This window comes from Oncorhynchus nerka, linkage group LG21 (assembly GCF_034236695.1).
Source record: "Oncorhynchus nerka isolate Pitt River linkage group LG21, Oner_Uvic_2.0, whole genome shotgun sequence".
In the NCBI taxonomy this organism is placed as follows: Eukaryota; Metazoa; Chordata; class Actinopteri; order Salmoniformes; family Salmonidae; genus Oncorhynchus; species Oncorhynchus nerka.
In genome coordinates this window covers 28,814,283-28,836,759 of record NC_088416.1, presented here as the reverse complement: position 1 = coordinate 28,836,759, position 22,477 = coordinate 28,814,283, and the positions used below count along the sequence as shown (strand labels likewise).

Genomic DNA, 22,477 nt, shown 5'->3' with positions numbered 1-22,477 from the left:
TGGAAATAGCTGCCGAGTGGCAGGGGAGGGGCGGGGCTAGGGCTATAAATAGAGACGAGAGCTGAGGGTGTTTGAGAAGGCAGGGAGGGAGAGGAGAGGGAATGGAGGGGGCCTTGTTCATTCAAATAGCACTGAGCCAATCGAGCGCTGTTCCCAGTGGCGGGGGGGAATTGCTGATGGAAAAGGGGGGGGTACAGTGCCACCATTGGAACCTTGAAGTGCGAGGACAGACAAGCAAAAATGGCTAATGCAGGCAGACACACAAAGTCAGTTAAACACTCACAAATGATCAGAAAACCTGCAAATGATCAGAAAAGCTTTGCTAGCGCCAAACGCTTCTGCACATTAGGGGTAAATAATTATTATCGAGGCTAACTGCATCAGCAGCTCACTCGTGTCACCATTCCACCAACACAAAGTGGGTTAGACTCTGAAGCAATCTGTCCACAGATGTCAAGTGTAGCAGAATTTGTTGCACCAGATATGTTAAAAAGTTATTTAATGAGTTAGCTGCTTCTGGATGAGTAGCCATTAGGCATTTACAGGCTAAGTACTAACCAGCAGGACAAAATGCACATGCAAATAAATTTGCAACTCAACAATTTCATATCGTACCATCACTGTATAGAATCAAAGCAACCTACACACATATATATATATATATATATATACATACATATACACATACACACATATACACATACATATACACACACATACACACACACACAATACTGCAAAATGATTCAGAATAAAATGCCACAAATGATAACAAACACTTCGATCATAATATTGTCTGACTCCACCAAGGGCAGCAGCTGGGCTAATAAACAACTGTTAATGGCCTGATATGTTCAGATTGGAGAGTGAAACAATGGATGACATTGCACTAGGAATCCCGAAAATCAGCCATTCCTGGCTATGTTAGCCACTTTATTCTCAGATGGTCACAGCGCCATTTTAAACTTAAACGGTTATGAGGGAATTGGCCCCTGGGACCAATCAAATGGGGGGCTTTCTCCAGTCCCCATTGGACCACAGCAGATGTGATAGGACTTTCCATCCGTGCCAACTAAAATGCGCCCTATTAAATGTGTAGCCAAACTCTGTGTGTGTTTGTGTGTGTGTGGTAAATCTCCTTCACTATAGTGATATGCATATTAAGAAGCATCCTCCTTCTCCTTAACCAGTAGCTCTGGCCTCGTTGAAATACATAGCAAACACAGATTAAAAATGAAAAAGACAGTCTTAATTAGAAGTTAACTTTCTCTTAAAGACAGAATCCACGGTCCAATTTAAAGACAGTTGCTGCTTGGCATAAGCCAAGTGCTTTTTTGAACTTCTGCCACTGGGCTGCCCAATTGGGCAACCAGCTCAGACCAGCTCCGACCAGCTGTGGCTCTCTAAGCTGCGAATAGACTGGATGCACCACCTGCCACTCCAAAAAGACCATGACTACAATTGGCTAAAAGGCAGTTGGTGAGAATTCCCACCTGACAAAAGGAGAGTGGGATTCAGCTAGGTATCTCAGTTTGAGAAAAGAGTAGAGCAGCAGTCTGTGCATTGCCAAAAATCTAATCCAAACCCCTGCCATTACTCTCCACTCACCCCCATTATTTATAGGTGAATGTATCTTTCTGGCTTCCTGACGTACATTGGGCTTATATTAGCTTGAGGCAAATGGAGGGGTGGGGAGAGGCCGCAAAGTTGTTTTTTCTGTACCTTTTTTGGGCATAGGATGAACTTGCACAGTTAATGTCAAGGACTTTGGCGGCTAACTTTGTTTGACAGAGGACCTCTGTGTTTGGCTTAAGCTGGGCTTGACCCAATTAAGAGCTAACCAATCCAAATAGACAACCCTCACCTGCAAGAAACTGGAGGGAGGCAAAACACGCTGAACAAACTGAGGTTTTGTAAATCTTGGGCTGTGGATCAAGCTGGGCTCTAACGGAGGAGATTCGTCTCAAGACTGCATTCCTCTGCAGTCTTAAGGCCAGGGCTATTCTACTGGCAGCCCAGATACAGCCCATTTACTAATTTAGCCCTGTGATCAATTTTGAAAATTAATTAAAAAAGACCTGAAAAAAAACATCCCTGCCAAAATACGGACATTCAGTGCCAAAATGACAAGTACTTTGGTGGTCGTCTATAGTGTAGTTTCTAGCGTCTATTTTTGTTCATATGAATATAATATAACATTTGAACAGTTTAAACTAAAATATTATGACCCCATTCCTGAACTCTACGACTCAGGAACACATATTTGCCTTCTGTTTCCCTCAGACTCACAAATACTCGTTAGAAGGGAGTGTGAGAAAGAAAATGTAAGACACACCTAATGACTGAGGGAAATTAATTCAAAGAATAGTTCCTTCAGACCGGAATTTGGCATGACCTGATTTGACATACGTTTGTGTTATTTATTGAGATGCTTAGGTTTTCAGATGGTCATTTTAAAATTATCTTTAAACTTCTTCGGGATCGGTGTCCCTTCCACGGGACGGTTGAGCTGACATAACATTAGCCTGAGGTTGTAAGTAACAAGAAAATTTCCCAGGACATAAACATCCGATATTGGCAGAAAGTCTAAATTCTTGTTAATCTAACTGCACAGTCCAATTTACAGTAGCTACTAGTGAAATAATATCATGCTATTGTTTGAGGAGAGTGCACAGTTTTGAACATGAAGTTATTAATTAACAAATTAGGCATATTTGGGCAGTCTTGACAACATTTTGAACATAAATGCAATGGTTCATTTGATCAGTCAAACTATGCACACACTGCAATTCTAAATTGCAGCTGGGCTGGAATAATACATTATGGCCTTTCTCTTGCATTTCAAAGATTTGTATTTTTTTGTATAAAGATAGTTTTCTTTCTGTAAGCTTTTACCAGATCTAGTGTTATATTCCACAATCTAAAAAAATATGTTTCCTTTCAAATGGTACCAAGAAAATCCTTGATTCAAGGCCCAAGTTACAGGCAGTTAGATTTGGGTGTCATTTTAGAGGAGAATTGGAAGTAAAAAAAGGGAAGGATCCTTATCTTTTAATAGCTAAAATAGTAAGCGAGCACTGCGCCTCGTTCTTTACAATGAGAAAAATGTTTTGGATGCACCTCAACTTACGTTGTTTAAGCGCCCTCCACTTTAATTTTAAGAAAAGTGCTTTATTGGTGTGTGGGCTCGCGCTTCTTTTTTTAATACATTTCTTCGAAGAACAACTGCATGTGGAAAATGTCTGGCCTGCCTGCAATTCACTTTTTTTTTTTTAAACACATCTGGCCCCCGTAAGAATATAGTTAAATAGCCCTGGGCTAGGCTGTATCAACAACTCCTCAACAGTGCGAAAGACAAATGGTCATATTCTGGAGCTTATTCAACCTGAATCTGGGAAGGTTCTAGGGATTACTCAAGACTGAAGGACAACGTCTGGTTATGAATTCACTTTTTTTTTTTATATCACATCACACACACACTTGAGGAAAGAATCCCAAAGCTTAAGACCAGTGAAAACCTCCTGAACGTCAATACCAAAATTAAAGCAAAGCAGCAGAGATAGTCAGACACTGAAATGTAGTCATGCAAGCCGTAACAAAAACAAGAAAAAGAGAAGCTAAAAATAAAACACCCAAGATGGACTGCAAGCAATTGCAGGAAAGGCCTCCAATGAGTCAGCTCCATGAAAATCCTTTTGAGACGTTCCCATTCACACTTCCTCAGTGGGTGAGTTTACTGTGAGAGAGGTGCAGATAACTGCCCCGCTGAGGACCGGCCCTGACGTCAGGGCACGCAAATGCAGAACTGACACCAATCGTGTCAGAGAACTGAGGTTAACGTCAAAAGTGATCTATATGACTGAGCGGAACTCCCCTATCAATATAATGGTAATTATGAAACTAACGGTTAGAGAATATATTTCGCTAACAGATAATTGCAAGAAACAGAGGATGAATTTGTCATTTCCCAATTTGATCAAAAATGCTTCTTTGCCCACATAACCAATAGGGCTGGGAATTGCCAGGGACCTTTCGATAAGATATTATCACGATACTTAGATGCCAGTAGCATATGTATTGAAATTCTCATGATTCTATATGTATTGCGATTTGATGTTCCAAACATATTGCTCACTATATGTATGCTACAGAGAGAGGAGAGAGAATGGGAAAAAACGAGTTTCAGTCAGGGAAATAAACGTGCTAAAAACATTGGCTCAGTATTTAAAAATAATCTTGAGATCAAGCTATAGGATGAAAATACAGGAGTTTTGGCGCAGGTACAGACGATTAGCTAAAAAAAATAATAATACTTGAGTCAAATATCAATGTCGTCCAAAAATATTGTAATTTGTAATGATTGATTCTCCCCCCATTACTAAGACTTTAGGCCACATAAGCCGCTGCTAGTCAATTGACCCCTACCTATACGTACAGTACATCGCTACCTCAATTACCTCATACACCTACATATCAACTCGGTTCTGTTACTCCCTGTATTTAGCCATGTTATTCTATATACAGTAGAGGTCGACCGATTAATCGGAATGGCTGATTAATTAGGGACGATTTCAAGTTTTCAGAATCGGAAAAATCTGTATTTTTGTACACCGATTTGGCCTATTTTTTTAATATTTTTTTAATATATTTCGCTCCGAGCCTTGGGGTGGTTGTTTCCTTGCGCTGCATGGGTAACGCTGCTTCTCGGGTGGCTGTTGTCGTTGTGTTCCTGGTTCGAGCCCAGGGAGGAGCGGAAGCTTTACTGTTACACTGGCAATACTAAAGTGCCTATAAGGACATCCAATAGTCAAAGGTTAATGAAATACAAATGGTATAGAGGGAAATAGTCCTATAATAAATACAACCTAAAACTTCTTACCTGGGAATATTGAAGACTCATGTTAAAAGGAACCACCAGCTTTCATATGTTCATGTTCTGAGCAAGGAACTGAAATGTTTTCTTACAGCGCATATTGCGCTTTTACGTTCTCCTCCAACACTTTGTTTTTGCATTATTTAAACCAAATTGAACATGTTTATTTATTTATTTGAGGCTAAATTGATTTTATTGATGTATTATATTAAGTTAAAATAAGTGTTAATTCAGTATTGTTGTAATTGTCATTATTACAAATAAAAAAATAATTTTTATTTAAAATCTGCCGATTTAAAATCGGTATCGGCTTTTTTGGTCCTCCAATAAAATCGGTAACGGCGTTGAAAAAAAAATCATAAAAATCGGTCGAACTCTAATATATAGCCATGTTATTTGTACTTTGATCCACGTCACCATTTCACACACATTTTTCTTTAACTCCGCATTGTTGGAAAAGGACCCGTAAGTAAGCAGTTCACTGTTAGTCTACACCCACTGTCTACAAAGCATGTAACCAATTAAATTGTATTTTAGAACTACACCAACCCCCCCCAAAAAATGAAAAAGCAAAGACAATTTAAAAAAAATAAAACCTTGTTTACATACAGTCAGATCTTTTGCTATGTGACACAAAATTCAGTTCAGGTGCATCCTGTTTCCATTGTTCATCCTTGAGAGGTTTACACAACTTGATTGAAGTCCACCTGTGGTAAATTAAATTGATTGGACATGATTTAGAAAGGCGCACACACACACACACACAAAAAGTCCCACATGGCTGAGCAAAAACCAAGCAATGAGGTCGGAGGAATTGTCCGTAGAGCACCAAGACAAGATTGTGTTGATTCACAGACCTGGGGAAGGGTACACAAAAAAATTGTCAGCATTGAAGATCCCCAAGAACATAGTGGCATCCATCATTCTTAAATGGAAGATGTTTGGAACCACCAAGACTCTTCCTAGAGCTGGCCAACCTGAGCAATCGGTGGAGAAGGGCCTTGGTCAGGGAGGTGACCAAGAACCCGATGGTCACTCTGACAGAGCTCCAGAGTTCCTCTATGGCTATGGGAGAACCTTCCAGAAGGACAACCATCTCTGCAGCACTCCACCAATCAGGCCTTTATGGTAGAGTGGCCAAACAGAAGCCACTCCTCAGTAAACAGGCACATGACAGCCCATTTGGAGTTTCCCAAAAGGCACCTAAAGACTGACCATGAAAAACAAGTTTCTATGGTCTGATGAAACCAAGATTGAACTCTTTGGCCTGAATATCAAGCGTCACGTCTGGAGGAAACCTGGCACCATCCATATGGTGAAGCATGGTGGTGGCAGCATCATGATGTGGGGATGTTTTTCAGCAGCAGGGACTAGGAGACAAGTCAGGATCAAGGGAAAGATGAACAGTGCAAAGTACAGAGATATCCTTGATTAGAACCTGCAGAGAGCTCAGGACCTCAGACTGGGGCGAAAGATCACCTTCCAAAAGGACAATGACCCTATACACACAGCCATGACAACGCAGGAGTGGATTCGGGACAAGTCTCGGAGTGTCCTTGAGCAACCCAGCCAGAGCCCGGACTTAAACATCTGTGGAGAAACCTGAAAATAGTAACGCAGCGACACTCCCCATCCCACCTGAAAGCGCTTGAGGATCTGCAGAGAAGAATAGGAGAAACTCCCCAAATACAGGAGTGCCAAGCTTGTAGCGTCATACCCAAGAAGCCTCGAGGCAGGAATCACTCCTAAAGGTGCTTCAACAAAGTACTGAGTAAAGGGTCTGAATACTTGTGTAAAGATATACACTGCTCAAAAGAATAAAGGGAGCACTTAAACAACACAATGCAACTCCAAGTCAATCACACTTCTGTGAAATCAAACTGTCCACTTAGGAAGCAACACTGATTTGACAATAAATTTCACAAATGGAATAGACAACAGGTGGAAATTATAGGCAATTAGCAAGACACCCCCAATAAAGGAGTGGTTCTGCAGGTGGGGACCACAGACCACTTCTCAGTTCCTATGCTTCCTGGCTGATGTTTTGGTCACTTTTGAATACTGGTGGTGCTTTCACTCTAGTGGTAGCATGAGACCGTCTACAACCCACACAAGTGGCTCAGGTAGTGCAGCTCATCCAGGATGGCACATCAATGAGAGCTGTGGCAAGAAGGTTTGCCGTGTCTGTCAGCGTAGTGTCCAGAGCATGGAGTCGCTACCAGGAGACAGGCCAGTACATCAGGAGACGTGGAGGAGGCCGTAGGAGGGCAACAACCCAGCAGCAGGACCGCTACCTCCGCCTTTGTGCAAGGAGGAGCACTGCCAGAGCCCTGCAAAATGACCTCCAGCAGGCCACAAATGTGCATGTGTCTGCTCAAACGGTCAGAAACAGACTCCATGAGGGTGGTATGAGGGCCTGACGTCCACAGGTGCTTACAGCCCAACACCGTGCAGGACGTTTGGCATTTACCAGAGAACACCGAGATTGGCAAATTCGCCACTGGCGCACTGTGCTCTTCACGGATGAAAGCAGGTTCACACTGAGCACGTGACAGAGTCTGGAGATGCCATGGAGAACATTCTGCTGCCTGCAACATCCTCCAGCATGACCAGTTTGGCGGTGGGTCAGTCATGGTGTGGGTGGCATTTCTTTGGGGGGCCGCATAGCCCTCCATGTGCTCGCAAGAGGTAGCCTGACTGCCATTAGGTACCGAGATGAGATCCATATGCTGGTGCGGTTGGCCCTGAGTTCCTCCTAATGCAAGACAATGCTAGACCTCGTGGTTAGAGTGTGTCAGCAGTTCCTGCAAGAGGAAGGCATTGACGCTATGGACTGGCCCGCCCGTTCCCCAGATCTGAATCCAATTGAGCACATCTGGGACATCATGTCTCGCTCCATCCACCAACGCCACGGCGCACCACAGACTGTCCGGGAGTTGGCGGATGCTTTAGTCCAGGTCTGGGAGGAGATCCCTCAGGAGACCATCCGCCAACTCATCAGGAGCATGCCCAGGCATTGTAGGGAGGTCATACAGGCACATGGAGGCCACACAAACTACTGAGCCTCCTTTTGACTTGTTTTAAGGACATTACATCAAAGTTGGATCAGCCTATAGTGTGGTTTTCCACTTCAATTTTGAGTGTGACTCCAAATCCAGACATCCATGGGTTGATAAATTTGATTTCCATTGATAATGTGTGATTTTGTTGTCAGCACATTCAACTATGTAAAGAAAAATGTATTTCATTCATTTAGATCTAGGATGTGTTATTTTAGTGTTCCCTTCATTTTTTTTAGCAGTGTATATACAGTGGGGCAAAAAAGTATTTAGTCAGCCACCAATTGTGCAAGTTCTCCCACTTAAAAAGATGAGGCCTGTAATTTATCATAGGTACACTTCAACTATGACAGACAAGTAGAAAAAAAATCCAGAAAATCACATTGTAGGATTTTTAATGAATTTATTTGTAAATTATGGTGGAAAATAAGTATTTGGTCAATAACAAACGTTTCTCAATACTTTGTTATACACTCTTTGTTGGCAATGACAGAGGTCAAAGATTTTCTGTAAGTCTTCACAAGGTTCACACACACTGTTGCTTGTATTTTGGCCCATTCCTCCATGCAGATCTCTAGAGCAGTGATGTTTTGGGGCTGTTGCTGGGCAACACGGACTTTCAACTCCCTCCAAAGATTTTCTATGGGGTTGAGATCTGGAGACTGGCTAGGCCACTCCAGGACCTTGAAATGCTTCTTACGAAGCCACTCCTTCGTTGCCCGGACGGTGTGTTTGGGATCATTGTCATGCTGAAAGACCCAGCCACGTTTCATCTTCAATGCCCTTGCTGATGGAAGGAGGTTTTCACTCAAAATCTCATGATACATGGCCCCATTCATTCTTTCCTTTACACGGATCAGTCGTCCTGGTCCCTTTGCAAAAAAACAGCCCCAAAGCATGAGGTTTCCACCCCCATGCTTCACAGTAGGTATGGTGTTCTTTGGATGCAACTCAGCATTCTTTGTCCTCCAAACACAACGAGTTGAGTTTTTACCAAAAAGTTCTATTTTGGTTTCATCTGACCAAATGACAGACATTCTCCCAATCTTCTTCTGGATCATCCAAATGCTCTCCAACAAACTTCAGACGGGCCTGGACATGTACTGGCTTAAGCAGGGGGACACGTCTGGCACTGCAGGATTTGAGTCCCTGGCAGCGTAGTGTGTTACTGATGGTAGGCTTTGTTACTTTGGTCCCAGCTCTCTGCAGGTCATTCACTAGGTCCCCCCGTGTGGTTCTAGGATTTTTGCTCACCGTTCTTGTGATCATTTTGACCCCACGGGGTGAGATCTTGCGTGGAGCCCCAGATCGAGGGAGATTATCATTGGTCTTGTATGTCTTCCATTTCCTAATAATTGCTCCCACAGTTGATTTCTTCAAACCAAGCTGCTTACCTATTGCAGATTCAGTCTTCCCAGCCTGGTGCAGGTTTACAATTTTGTTTCTGGTCAGCTCTTTGGTCTTGGCCATAGTGGAGTTTGGAGAGTGACTGTTTGAGGTTGTGGACAGGTGTCTTTTATACTGATAACAAGTTCAAACAGGTGCCATTAATACAGGTAACGAGTGGAGGACAAAGGAGCCTCTTAAAGAAGAAGTTACAGGTCTGTGAGAGCCAGAAATCTTGCTTGTTTGTAGGTGACCAAATACTTATTTTCCACCATAATTTGCAAAAAAAATCATTTAAAAAAATCCTACAATGTGATTTTCTGGATTTTTTTCTCCTCATTTTGTCTGTCATAGTTGAAGTGTACCTATGATGAGTGGGAGAACTTGCACAATTGGTGGCTGACTAAATACTTTTTTACCCCACTGTGAGTGTGTGTATATATATATATATATATAACATTTTAAACCTTTATTTGATTTGTCATTATGAGGTATAGTGTGTAGATAGTTTGACCTCCCTCAATCAATTTTAGAATAAGGCTGTAACGTAACAAAATGTGGAAAAAGTCAAGGGGTCTGAATAATTTCCAAATGCACTGTAGATAAATTATAAATCTTAACTAATTTTGACTGACATCAAAGCAGGAAGAGGTTCACTTTTACTACAACTGTGCAAATTTGCTCACACATAGGAACTATACACACGAGGACTCAGAGATTCAATTTCCTCAAATAGAACGCAGTGATGACTCATTCTCTGCAATGTTCTGCTGAAGCAGATGACACCTTTATTTATTAAAATAAAATGTTCAGAGAATAGCTTTACCCTAAAAACAAAAATTAATTTACCGCACTTGGAGTTCTAAGAGGCGGAACTGTCAATATTTCACACTGCATTATTGACATCCCTATTTACTTCCTTGAATGAGATTCCAATTAAGATGCGAGTCATATTGTAAACATAGCCATAGAAATGTGGAGGAGTCACAAATAAGTGATGATTTGGAATATTAATTGATACAGAAGTCATTTAGTGAAATCCAGTCATTGAAATATTCATGACCATGGTAGAAAGTTGAAAATGACGGGAAACAGTTCACCTGGTACAGGTCTGAATCCAAACATTACACTGTTGATTTTATGTACATTTACTGTACTTTTCACAGCATTTGTCAATAACGAAATCTGAAAATACTCTGTATACATTCAGTTACATAATAAGAATATTCATTGCAGTAGGTGCAAGAAGGGTTTGAACTCTTACAAAAGTTGCGTGTTCTCTACTCAAGTTACTCTGCAACGCTCGCAACACGGCCGGTTCAGTAAGCATGTAACGCATGTCATCCTTTGGATAAAACATAGCGATCAAATGTTTATACTGTAAATTACATGTTTTCAAATATGGAAATGTGAAGTGCACATTTGGACTCACAGGTGTTTGGTCTGCTTGTATGACAAAGCGGCATTATAAAAACACTCAATGACTCATCTTTCAGAACACATCAACTCCTCTCCCAGACAATTTCAAAATGTAGCCCATTTAGCGGGCGGGATGAGGGAAACTTGTCACGCACTGTGCTCAAGTTTAGAATAGCCGTCAGTCAAAACCGATACGGTGCTGTGAAGCGTAGAATCTGAGCTCTGACGTCACGTATAGCATGTTACTCTACAGCCACTGCGTTCCAATCCGCTTATCAATGACAAACTGCCATTTTTCAACCCGTATACATGATGACAGGGACTGTGCAAGTGGAAAGGTCTACTGATCATAACAAATGGGAATGTAAGAATACCTTGATAGGCTAGCCTATAAAAATTGGGGGGGAAACAGAATGTGAGAAAGAAGGACAACGAATGAAAGAAAAGAGAATGTCTGTAAGCGGCTGGTTTAGCTTGTGTTGATTGATGCAAATCAATATGTTCCTGCAGTCAAGATAGGAACTTGCCACTCATATTGGAACGGAGTCAAAACCTTTCTGGAAACAAGCATGTTCAAAAGGAACATAAAGAGGCCCTTAGTTTTAACTCATTATACAGAGAAACTGAGATTGTAAATATGGCTGTGATTGTGTCTTTGCCCAGTGACGGAGGACTCATCTATTGAAGATTGTACGTATAATATGACCAACCAAAGCACTAAAGCTGGTGGATATGGACAAAAATCCATATTGCGATAAATTACCTAAATAATGATAAATAGAATGCTAAGTTCAGCTAATGTGTACCCGTTTATCCTTTAAAACTACTACTGATGGTTGTAGCCACCAATTGTCCCATTAACAAATCCCACATACAGTACCTTCAGAGGGTATTCATATTAAAACACCTAGACTTTCTCCACTTTGTTGTTTTACAGACTCAATTAACTTCTTATGGCTTGGGGGCAGTATTTCGACATCTGGATGAGAAGCATGCCCAAAGTAAACTACCTGTTACTCAGGCCCACAAGCTAGGATATGCATATAATTGGTAGATTTGGATAGAAAACTCTAAAGTTTCCAAAACTGTTCATGTCTGAGGAAAATCCATCCAGGAAGTGGGATTTTTTTTGATGTGGGTATTTTCAATTGAATGCCTATAGAGCATCTATTGGGTTAGGACCCAGGTTGCAGTTCCTATGGCTTCCACTAGATGTCAGTCTAGACATCGTTTCAGGCTTGTTTTCTGAAAAATGAAGAAAAATTAGACCCTTCTCTCAGTGGACTGAGGAAGAATGCAGAGCTGGTTTGAGCACGTGACCGATTGCGCGCCCTTCATTTATTTCCTTTCTATTGAATACGCTATTGTCCGGTTGAAATATTATCGATTATTTAGACAATTGACAATGAGGATTAATTAAACATCGTTTGACATGGTTCAACAAACTTTCCCGGTACTATTAGGATGTATTCGTCTGCATGTTTTGACCGCCTTTGAGCCAGTGGATTACTGAACAAAAAGACAAAACTCAAGTGAGTTTTTGGGATATAAAGAGGGACTTTATTGAACAAAACAAACATTTATTGTGTAGCTGGGACTCGTGACCGCAACCATATGAAGATCTTCAAAGGTAAGTGATTAATTTTAATCGCTAAATCTGACTTTTGGAATTCCTTTACTTGGTTGAAAAATGTTTGTATGCTTTTGTAAGCGGGGCACTGTCCTCAGAAATCGCATGGTATGCTTTCGCCGTAAAGCCTTTTTGAAATGGTGTTTTTCCAACATTTTTTTTTTGTAAATGTCTTTTAAGTCTAAGTATTCAACCCCTTTGTTATGGAAAGCCTAGGTTCCAGGGTAAAACTGTGCTTAACAAGTCACATAAGTTGCATGGACTCGCTCTGTGTGCAATAAGTGTTTAAAGCTGCAATATGTAACTTTTTGGGAGAACTGAACAAATTCACGTTATTTCTATGCTTCCTGTTTTTAAGTTAGTTTTTGCACGTCATCTTCAAACAGCAGAAAATACAATACTGTTATGGAAAATATATTTGTGATTTTAAAAAATGGTACAATGATTCTCTACACTAAACTTGTTCTGTCAAACAGAAATTATGCAAACTATTCACATTTTAGCAACCAGGAAAAGGTGGAGTGATTTCTGCATAGTGCATCTTTAACGTCATTACCTCATCTTTGTATCCCACACATACAGATAATTGTAAAGCAGTGAATTTCTCAGAGGTTTTCCAATGCCTCGCAAAGGGCACATATTAGTAGGTGTGTGTATAAAAAATTAAATATATATATATTTTTTAAAGCAGACCATGAATATCCCTTTGAGCATGGTGAAGTTATTAATTACACTTTGGATAGTGTCAATACACCCAGTCACTACAAAGATACAGGTGTCGTCCAATTTGTAAGTCGCTCTGGATAAGAGCGTCTGCTAAATGACTTAAATGTAAATGTGTCCTTCCTAACTCAATTGCCAGAGAGGAAGGACACTGCTGAGGGATTTCCACCACGAGGTCAATGGTGACTTTAAAACAGTTAGAGTTTAACAGATGTAATAGGAGAACATGGAGAATGGATCAACATTGTAGTTACTAACCTAAATGACAGAGTGAAGAGAAGGCTGTACAGAATTGAAAATCTCATAACATGCATGCTGCTTGCAAAAAGGCACTAAAGTAATACTGCAAAAAATGTGGCAAAAAGTTGTCCTGAATACGAAGTATTTGGGGCAAATCCTATACAATAAATAAAATAAACTGTCACATGCACCAAATACAATTACCGTAAAATGCTAACTTACAAACCATTAACACTTTCTTGAACTGCATTGTTGGTTAAGAAAATATTTACCAAAATTAAATTATATTTTTTAAACACAATAACAAGGCTATATACAGAGTACCAGTCTCCATATTATCAAGCATAGTGGCGGCTGCATCATGTCATGGGTATGCTTGCAAGCATTTAGGACTAGGGAGTTTCAGGATTTAAAAACAATAAAACGGAATGGAGCCAAGAACAGACAAAAAAGGAAAACCTGGTTTAGTCTGCTTTCCACCAGACACTGGGAAACGAATTCACCTTTCAGCAGGACAATAAACAAGGCTAAATCTACACTGGTGTTGCTTACCAAGAACACAGTGAATGTTCCAGATGTGCCGAGTTACAGTTTTGACTTAAATCTACGGGAAGACCTGAAAATGGTTGTCTAGCAATGATCAACAACCAATTTGACAGAGGTTGAAGAATTTTGAAAAGTAAGAATGACAGGGAAAATATTGCACAAGCCGGGCCTCCCGGTGGCGCAGTGGTTAAGGGCGCTGTACTGCAGCGCCACCAGAGACTCTGGGTCGTTACCAGCCGCGACCGGGAGGTCCGTGGGGCGACGCACAATTGGCCTAGCGTTGTCCGGGTTAGGGAGGGTTGGTAGGGAAATCCTTGTCTCACCAGCGACTCCTGTGGCGGGCCGGGCGCAGTGCGCGCTAACCAAGGCTACCAGGTGCAAAAAAAGTTCTTAGAGATTTACCCAGAAAGTCACAGCTGTAATCACTGCCAAAAGTGCTTCCACAAAGTATTGACTCAGTGGTGTGAATACGTATGTAAATGTAATATTTCTGCATTTCATTTTCAATAAAAAAAATCTAAAATGTCTAAAAACACATTTTCATTTTGTCATTGAGGCCATGGTCACCAACCTTGAGTAAAGATCACATTTGCATTAAAAAAATATGCTGAGATCTACAACTTATATATATTTTTAAACATGAACCTAATAAAAACTGTAAAAACTGTTCTGTAGGAATCAGGTATGTGCAGTAGGCAGGCCTAATACATTATCACAGCATATTGGCTATATGCCTAGCCTGCCAATATTGTTCTTCTCAGACCACATATTTAAAAACTTGAGCTTTGATAACAAAAATCATTTGGTGTAGCACTTGCGAGCCACAGCGGAGAATAAATTGAATTAGAATATTTATTTTCCTGGACAGATGGTAAGCTACCTGCATCTGATGGTGATTAAGACAACTGTGAACGTAAAATCACAACATCAGTGATGTTCAGGTGGGAAAGTCAGGGCTCAAGAAAGATGCCCGAGTTTCCACCTTGGATGACCGTTTTAATTCCCCATAATATTTTTCAGTCAGATCTCGTTTTATTCCGAGTTCCCAGTGGGCTTGAGTGCATTGAAGTCGTAGATGTCCAAGTTCCTAGCGGTTTTGAATGCAGCATTAGTCTCAGCGGAGGGAGGGAAAGAGCAGCAGAGGGTCAGCCTCTCGTGGTCCCTGCTCTCTCCTTCCTTTCTCTGGTCAGTCTCAGAGGAGATGGGACAGTCTTCCACCTGATGGGGAAACTCTAGTCGCACCACATCTGCCTCAAGCACAAATTAAATGTTGTTCCTATGACCAGAGAAAGTGAAATATTCAAATAGACACGACAAACTGCTAATAACAAAAACTCTATGCTATCGATACACTCGGCGACTCATTCATTGCAGCGCGAGTAGGAGTTTTGAATAAAAATGTGACAGCACTGAATAAAAAAAGAATTCAACATGAACTCCCTTATAAAAACAGCACCTCTTTGCTGTATTATTTGACCGTCTCTCCCTGGTCATGTTTAAAAGTTATGAAATATCAGGTAGGCTCGTATCAAACTTGTAGGCACTGATTTGAGCTATCAGATTGTCCAGCGCCGTGGGCTCAATTTAGCAACAGATCTCCAGGTCCGCCGGGTAGACCGAAATGAAATAGTTCAAATGCGAACACTTATGGGGTATTGTGTGTAGATGGATGACAAAAAAATAAATAGATGAAATATATATTTTGATTTCAGTCCAACAACAAAATGTGGAATAAGTCAAGGGATATGAATACTTTGAAGGCACTGCATTGGAAAAAGGTATTTCATTTCAAACTTCATATTTCTTGTAATGAACGACAAAAATACAGATCGGAAGACTTTCCTGCCCTACTGCTTCAAATGCTATTAAAAAGAAAGACACACAACACGCACATTATATATCTCCAAAGATACGAGCTACACACATAAGCTACTTACACGACTCATACTCATTGCACACAAAAAAAAAAAAAAACATCAGTCATGTTCGCTCTAGTGTACTGTCCAATGAGCAGACAACCCTCCAGGCCTTTCACAGAGCAGTCAGGGTTGCCACGGCACCCAGTGACATTCAAAGACGTCATTAGGGGGATGGGAGGTTAATAAAGGTCTGGTCAGTCGTCAGCGGTTCTAAATATAGACAGAAAAAGATTGGAGAAGAGAGCAGCCAGTAAAAGAATCCACAGGTGGTTGTTGTTAGGATTTATTCTGATATAGGATAGCCCACGTGTAGAGGAACTTCAACTGGAATCATATGAGCAAGCCTTAAAAAAAAGTATATTGTTTAAGAGACCCATAAACACATCCTACTACTGGAGATAATTCTGAATTATCGCTCCAGTTTGCAGACTTCTTTAAGATAAAAGTAATAAAGTTTAATGGTGAACCATACAGCCACCATGAAGCACCGGACTTTGAGATGTAGGTTTCCTGTCGTCAAACAAACTTGTAAATTACTCAAGGAAATCACAACACATGAGTAATGCCCTGAGGAGAGTTCATGGACAGGATCAGAGGGGTAAGAGGTCACAGGGGGTGGGCTTCTTTGGCATTTCATGAAGGGAAAAAAAGCTGGAGGAAAGAACCAGACTTACCTGTGGTGTTAGCAGAAATGATGAACGGAGAAGCCAGAGATGATTGTGTTAGTGAACTTTGTTGTTCCAAAACTCAGTCAAGTTGAAGGTAATAAGAATTAGGATGATAAAGCCTTAGGCGAGTGAGTATTTGCTTGTGTTTGGGAATAGACTCAAGGTTCTAAAGTGGGTCTTCGGAGTCAGCCATGACTTTAGTCCAGAGGTATGGTGGATCAGTAGGCTCCTCCCCTTCTTCAAATCAATCCCACTGCAATAGTCACAAATGAACAGGAGTTAGCCAGCTGCAGATCAAGGATCCTGGTATCCATAACTCCTCACACTCCTGGCCACTGCCGATAGCATGGCCAGCATTCATTCAGTCATAAGTAATTCAGTCATGTTAGTTTGACTCAAATTTTGCTTAGTCAGGCAATGACAGAGTAGGTGATCTGCCAGTCAAGATTAGTTGTTACGCACAGGCCAAATAAGCATTTGGGCTACCTCCATTTGCAACTCTCCCTCCCCGACTACCACCATGATAAACAGAGATGACCAATGATTCTACATTATTCCACTCCTGACTACCACTAAAACACTCTTTATAATCGCATAAAAAAAAGGTCTAGTTGCTAAAGACAGTGTCTGAAATGTGGAAAATTGTTTTGCTTTGAGGGGGGAAGGTAAGGGAGTCAGTTTGCCTCCGCCGAAAAGCACTCACAGAGCTGTTAATGGAATGAGTCATGCAGCCTGGGGTCTGCAGAGACGAGAGACACACTACAATACCCACACTCCCCCTGGGGATGGCGGAGGAGAGGCATAGCGCTGCAATAGCCATACTGGCCCCCAGTCTCACCTGGGGTCATTGAGCATGGTGAGTGGAGAAAGGGACAGTGTCAATATGTGCCGTCTTTCTAAGCTGGGCCTCTGTTCTAAATCAATAGGTTACTTAGTCATTTCATCACCGTGTAAATGTGAAAGCACACATTCTAAATTACTTGTGTAAATTTCTCCCTGCTTATGTATGGTCCATTTCTTAGGTCGCAAAATAAATAAACCCTTAGTCGTTGCTTCCTTGATCTCTATAGCTATTATATCCATGAAATACATTTTTACAAGGGGATTTCACCATGGGAGGTCTGATTTCATCCATCTAGGGTTCTGCCCAACATAAATGAAAATCTATATTCTCTTTATTCCAATTAGCCTTTTTTTTTTTTTTACGCTGGAATCCATACTTGGTGAATATGCCACGTCCGTTTGCAATATTACAACAGGAGTTACTTCAAACTGACAGTTCATTTCCCTCAGACATTGCATGCACGATATAACAGCAGAGGTACTGCACATTTTTTTTGTTGCCAGATGCTCCTCTCCTCAGTTTCATCAACAAATTGAAAAGGATAAATGCTCTGGGGCGAGCAGTGGCGCCGTTTCACCTTAACACAAAGCAGCAAATATTCTAAATCATTTCAATAAACTCCTGTCAAGGTAGCCTAATCACAAGCAATAAAATGGGCATTATGTTAGAGTTGATTTTACAAAGAGGTTATTCACACACTTTGCAGACCATATCCAGAGCAAATTACATTATATAAATTGACATATTTTGTATTCACACAGCTGGATGAGCACTGGCACAGTGCCAATTCATGTATTTTTCATTGACAGCGATGAATTTGGGGTATTAGAACATGCAACCTCCTGGTTAAATCCTGAACATGTTGTCTCCATTACGCCACACTGTAAAAGGTCCAACAAAGTGCCTGCTTTATGCTTAATCCCCATTCATCTCGGTTTGCTCTGCAGCTGCTGTTGGGTCTACATCCTACAGGAGTCCTGGCAGTTCCACAGCCCACTGGGGCACCCTGCATTTTGGACAGTGTCCCTCCCTGGACCTGCGGCCTCACCTACTGGGCAGAGTGAGCAACTGCAGGGGCAGGACGTGGCCAGACAGGGGCCCCCCCCATGTCTCAACACAAGTCGGAGTAGGCATTATCAACCATATTTAAATCACCAGCTTCCTCATTTCAGCAAACACTGGATAATCTTTAGGGCTGCACTACAGTAAATTATATATTCTACACAGAAACCTCTGACCAAAGTGGCACTGAGGATCAGAATGTGGCATTTTACACAAGGCTCGGGTGACTGATAATGACGTAAAGATTTGGCATTTCTGCAAATATTGGTTTACTGTTGGTAGTCTATATCAGAGCGTGCCTTTAAATGATCAATTTCAGTATGGAATTGTACATCTGTTGACTTTTTTTTTTTTTTTTTATGCACACAGATGGCAAACAGTAACCTATACAGGAAAACAGAGTTGCTAGTTGTCTGTACCAAAACTCCAGTAATTTCATTCATAGCTTGTTCGCCATCTTTTTTTCTTTAAATAGGGAGACTGTTTTCAGCACTTACAGTACCAGTCAAAAGTTGACACCTACTCATTCAAGGGTTCCTTTATTTTTACTATTTTCTACGTTGTAGAATAGTAGTGAAGACATCGAAACTATGAAATAACACATATGGAATCATGTAGTAACCAAACCAGCTTCATGAGGTAGTCACATGGAATGCATTTCAATTAACAGGTGTGCCTTCTCAAACAGCTCATTTGTGGAATTTCTTTCCTTCGTAATGCGTTTGAGCCAATCAGTTGTGGTATACAAAAGATAGCCCTATTTGCTAAAAGACAGTCCATATTATGGCAAGAACAGCTCAAATAAGGAAAGAGAAACAACAGTCCATCATTACTTTAAGAAATGAAGGTCAGTCAATGCGGAAAATGTCAAGAACTTTGATAAGTTTCTTCAAGTGCAGTTGCAAAAACCATCAAGCACTATGGTGAAACTGGCTCTCATGAGGATTGCCACAGAAAAGGAAGACTCAGAGTTCAAATCAAACTGTATTTGTCACTTGCCGAATACAACAGGTGTAGACCTTAGTGAAATGCTAACTAACAAGCCCTTAACCAACAATAAAAAGTGTTAAGATCTGATTTTCTAAAATAAACTGAAGTTGAATAAAAATGTAATAAGAAACATAGTTAAAAGGGCAACAATAAAATAACAGTAGCGAGGCTATATACAGGAGGTACCGGTACAATGTCAATGTGCGGGGCGCCAGGTTAGTCGAGGGGGGGCATATATGCACGACCCTCTGCAGCACCACTAGAGACTCTGGGTTCGCGCCCAGGCTCTGCCGTAACCGGCCTTGACCGGGAGGTCCATGGGGCGACGCACAATTGGCCTAGCGTCGTCCTGGTTAGGGAGGGTTTGGCCGGTAGGGAAATCCTTGTCTCATCGCGCACCAGCAACTCCTGTGGCAGGCCGGGCGCAGTGCGCGCTAACCAAGGTTGCCAGGTGCACGGTGTTTCCTCCGACACATTGGTGCGGCTGGCTTCCGGGTTGGATGGCGCTGTGTTAAGAAGCAGTGTGGCTTGGTTGGGTTGTGTATCGGAGGACGCATGACTTTCAACCTTAGTCTCTCCCGAGCCCGTACGGGAGTTGTAGCGATGAGACAAGATAGTAGCTACTAAACAATTTCAATACCATGAAATCCATCCCAGCTGGTTTGCGCTTTTTGGGACTATCATTATTTTTTGTCAACAGCGCACCTCCAGGGCTGCATCAGATAACCTGGCCTCCACAATCACCCGACCTCAACCAAATTGAGATGGTGTGGATGAGTCGGACCACAGAGTAAAAGAAAAAAGCAGCCAACAAGTGCTCAGCATGTGTGGGAACTCCTTCAAGACTGTTGGAAAAGCATTCCAGGTGAAGCTGGTTGAGAAAATGCCAAGTGTGCCAAGCTGTCATCATTGCAAAGGGTGTCTATTTGCATAATCTCAAATAAACTATATTTTGATTTGTTTAACACTTTTTTGGTTACTACATGATTCCATGTGTTATTTCATAGTTTGTCTTCACTATTATTCTACAATGTAGAAAATTGCCAAAATAAAGGAAAAAAAATAATTTAAAAAGTTGAATGAGTAGGTGTCCAAACTTTTGACTGGTACACACACACACACACACACAAATAAAAGTTAGCCTGCCAAAAACGTGAACAACTCAAGATTATTTTTAGGCCATATCGCCCAGCCCTATTTACTACTGCAGTGTAATTCCTGGAAAGCGGATCTAAGTCCCACTCATCAGTCGCGGAAGTCTCGCCTCTAAGCCGTATGATTTAATGGAATGGAGTTAAGCGCTGAAAGCCCATGCTGTACCGCCGTCCCTGTGCCTTCCGCACTGAAGCAAGGCTCTCAGGCGTCGTGCCCAAACACGTCGCTGATCGTTTAATGCTCTTAAAACTACTCTCCTCAGCTGTCCCCTCCGGTTTAACACTGGCCTCTTGTCAGCACATCGGCTAAATATATTCATCTTTCTCTAGGGTTTTGTTTGGTTTTGCAAGGTTATCTGGGAACAGGATTAGACTAACCACAAGAACATGTCAATTTAGTCACTCACACGTTTAGATACCAAAATCACCAAGGACAATTTGTGACAGGATGGCATTGTTGCACCAATTGCAAGAAACATCTCAAATTGCAATTATACTTTTTTGACATTGTTAATTTTATGCAGCCTTTCTAAAGTTAGGGACAAAGTGCCATTAACATTTCTCCTGTACACACACAGAGGATGACATTTCCTCTAATTGCATTCAATATGTCAGCTAAATCTGAAAACGTGTCTGAAGTGTGTTATGGGGCTAAGCAAATGGCTCTCTGTGTGATATTCCAGAATTTGGTAAGCAACTCTCTCCCTGCAGGATCCCAAGGCACTCGGTCAGATGACATGCTCCGGCAAGGGCCTGGCTTCATCACGGCATACACAGGAAGCTTGGTTATAGAAACCGTGTCACAGGGATAATGGGATGCTTTGTCGCAGGGTTTTTAGAACCTTTAACCACCTCTGACTGCTGGCCTGGCCGCTTTCACAGGCTGCATTATCCTAAGGACGTGCGACTGGGGATAAAAATATCAGCTCATCTTTTTTTACCCTTTGCAGTTCGACTACGTGATGGTGCAAGGAGACTCATCTGGAGAATATCCTAAGTGGGGGTCTCCACCTCCTCGCATTATCACTGAAAACACCTGTCCCTCCAACAGCCAGGAAGTGCTGCTAAGTGACATGCTCTGTCCTCAGACCTTGGCATCAGCTTATGCTTGAAGCCATGACTCAAAATGGTTCAACATATGAAGCACAGAAATTGTACACCAAGAAATTCTTAGAATTGCAGAGGGAGCTTTAAGCAGGAACAAATCAATTTGCAACAAGCAAATGTGCTTCATGTTTAAATTGGCTGCGGTCAACTTTATTGCATAGCATTTATGAATGCAATGGCCTTCCGGCAACGCAACAGAAAGGCCTGTGGCACTGAGTCAGGTCTGGTCCAAAATCAGAACCACATAAGGAGGATCCTTTGTGCTTTTATAAACAGAACCAAAGATGGCGTCTGACACTCACTAACCCAGCAAAAATGTGTGCTGCTGCTGCACATCCCCCTCAGCCAGCCCTCAAAGTCAAGGCGAGAGAGCGACCAGCAGATTCTCAAGGAGAAAGTAGGGACACTGCACTCAGCAGCGCCTTTCCCACTAGCAGGGACGAAATGGCCCCATCTCCCCTTGACGCCATGCCTTACATACAAAACAGAGAACACGCAGGCTCTCAATGGCAGTGTGGCACCTTTAACTTACCTTGAAGCTAAATTGTTCACTTAAATAGCAGAGAGAGATAGGCCTAATTAGTTGATATAAATGTAGTCCAATGAAGCATGTCTAGGCAATGGCCTTATAACTGGTCCAAGGATGTTTCATTAGGATCCAGACACCAAACTACTCACTTCAGTCAAATGATTTTCCCCAACACTGAAGTGCCTCACAGAAATGATACAATCAAAACAATTTCAGGTCAGCACATTGCTCAAGGGTAGGAGGATGGCACCTATTCCTTCTGGAATTTGAACCAGCAACACAGCCTAAGTCACATGCCCATTTCTCCAAGAATAGGCTTTTCTGGGGG

At 41.7% G+C, this 22,477-nt stretch overlaps 1 protein-coding gene across 2 annotated transcripts in view; it reads right to left on the bottom strand.

The window, feature by feature from the left end:
• The window catches only part of hdac5 (histone deacetylase 5), an 82,759-nt gene that overhangs the window by 53,105 nt on the left and 7,177 nt on the right, over positions 1 to 22,477 (bottom strand). The window contains exon 2 of one of the 2 annotated variants that reach the window (XM_065006525.1): positions 16,470 to 16,716. The exons of the other annotated variant lie outside the window; for it this stretch is intronic. The gene's annotated coding sequence lies outside the window, so the exon portion shown is untranslated. The remainder of the gene's footprint in view (positions 1 to 16,469; positions 16,717 to 22,477) is intronic. 2 annotated transcript variants of the gene reach the window in all.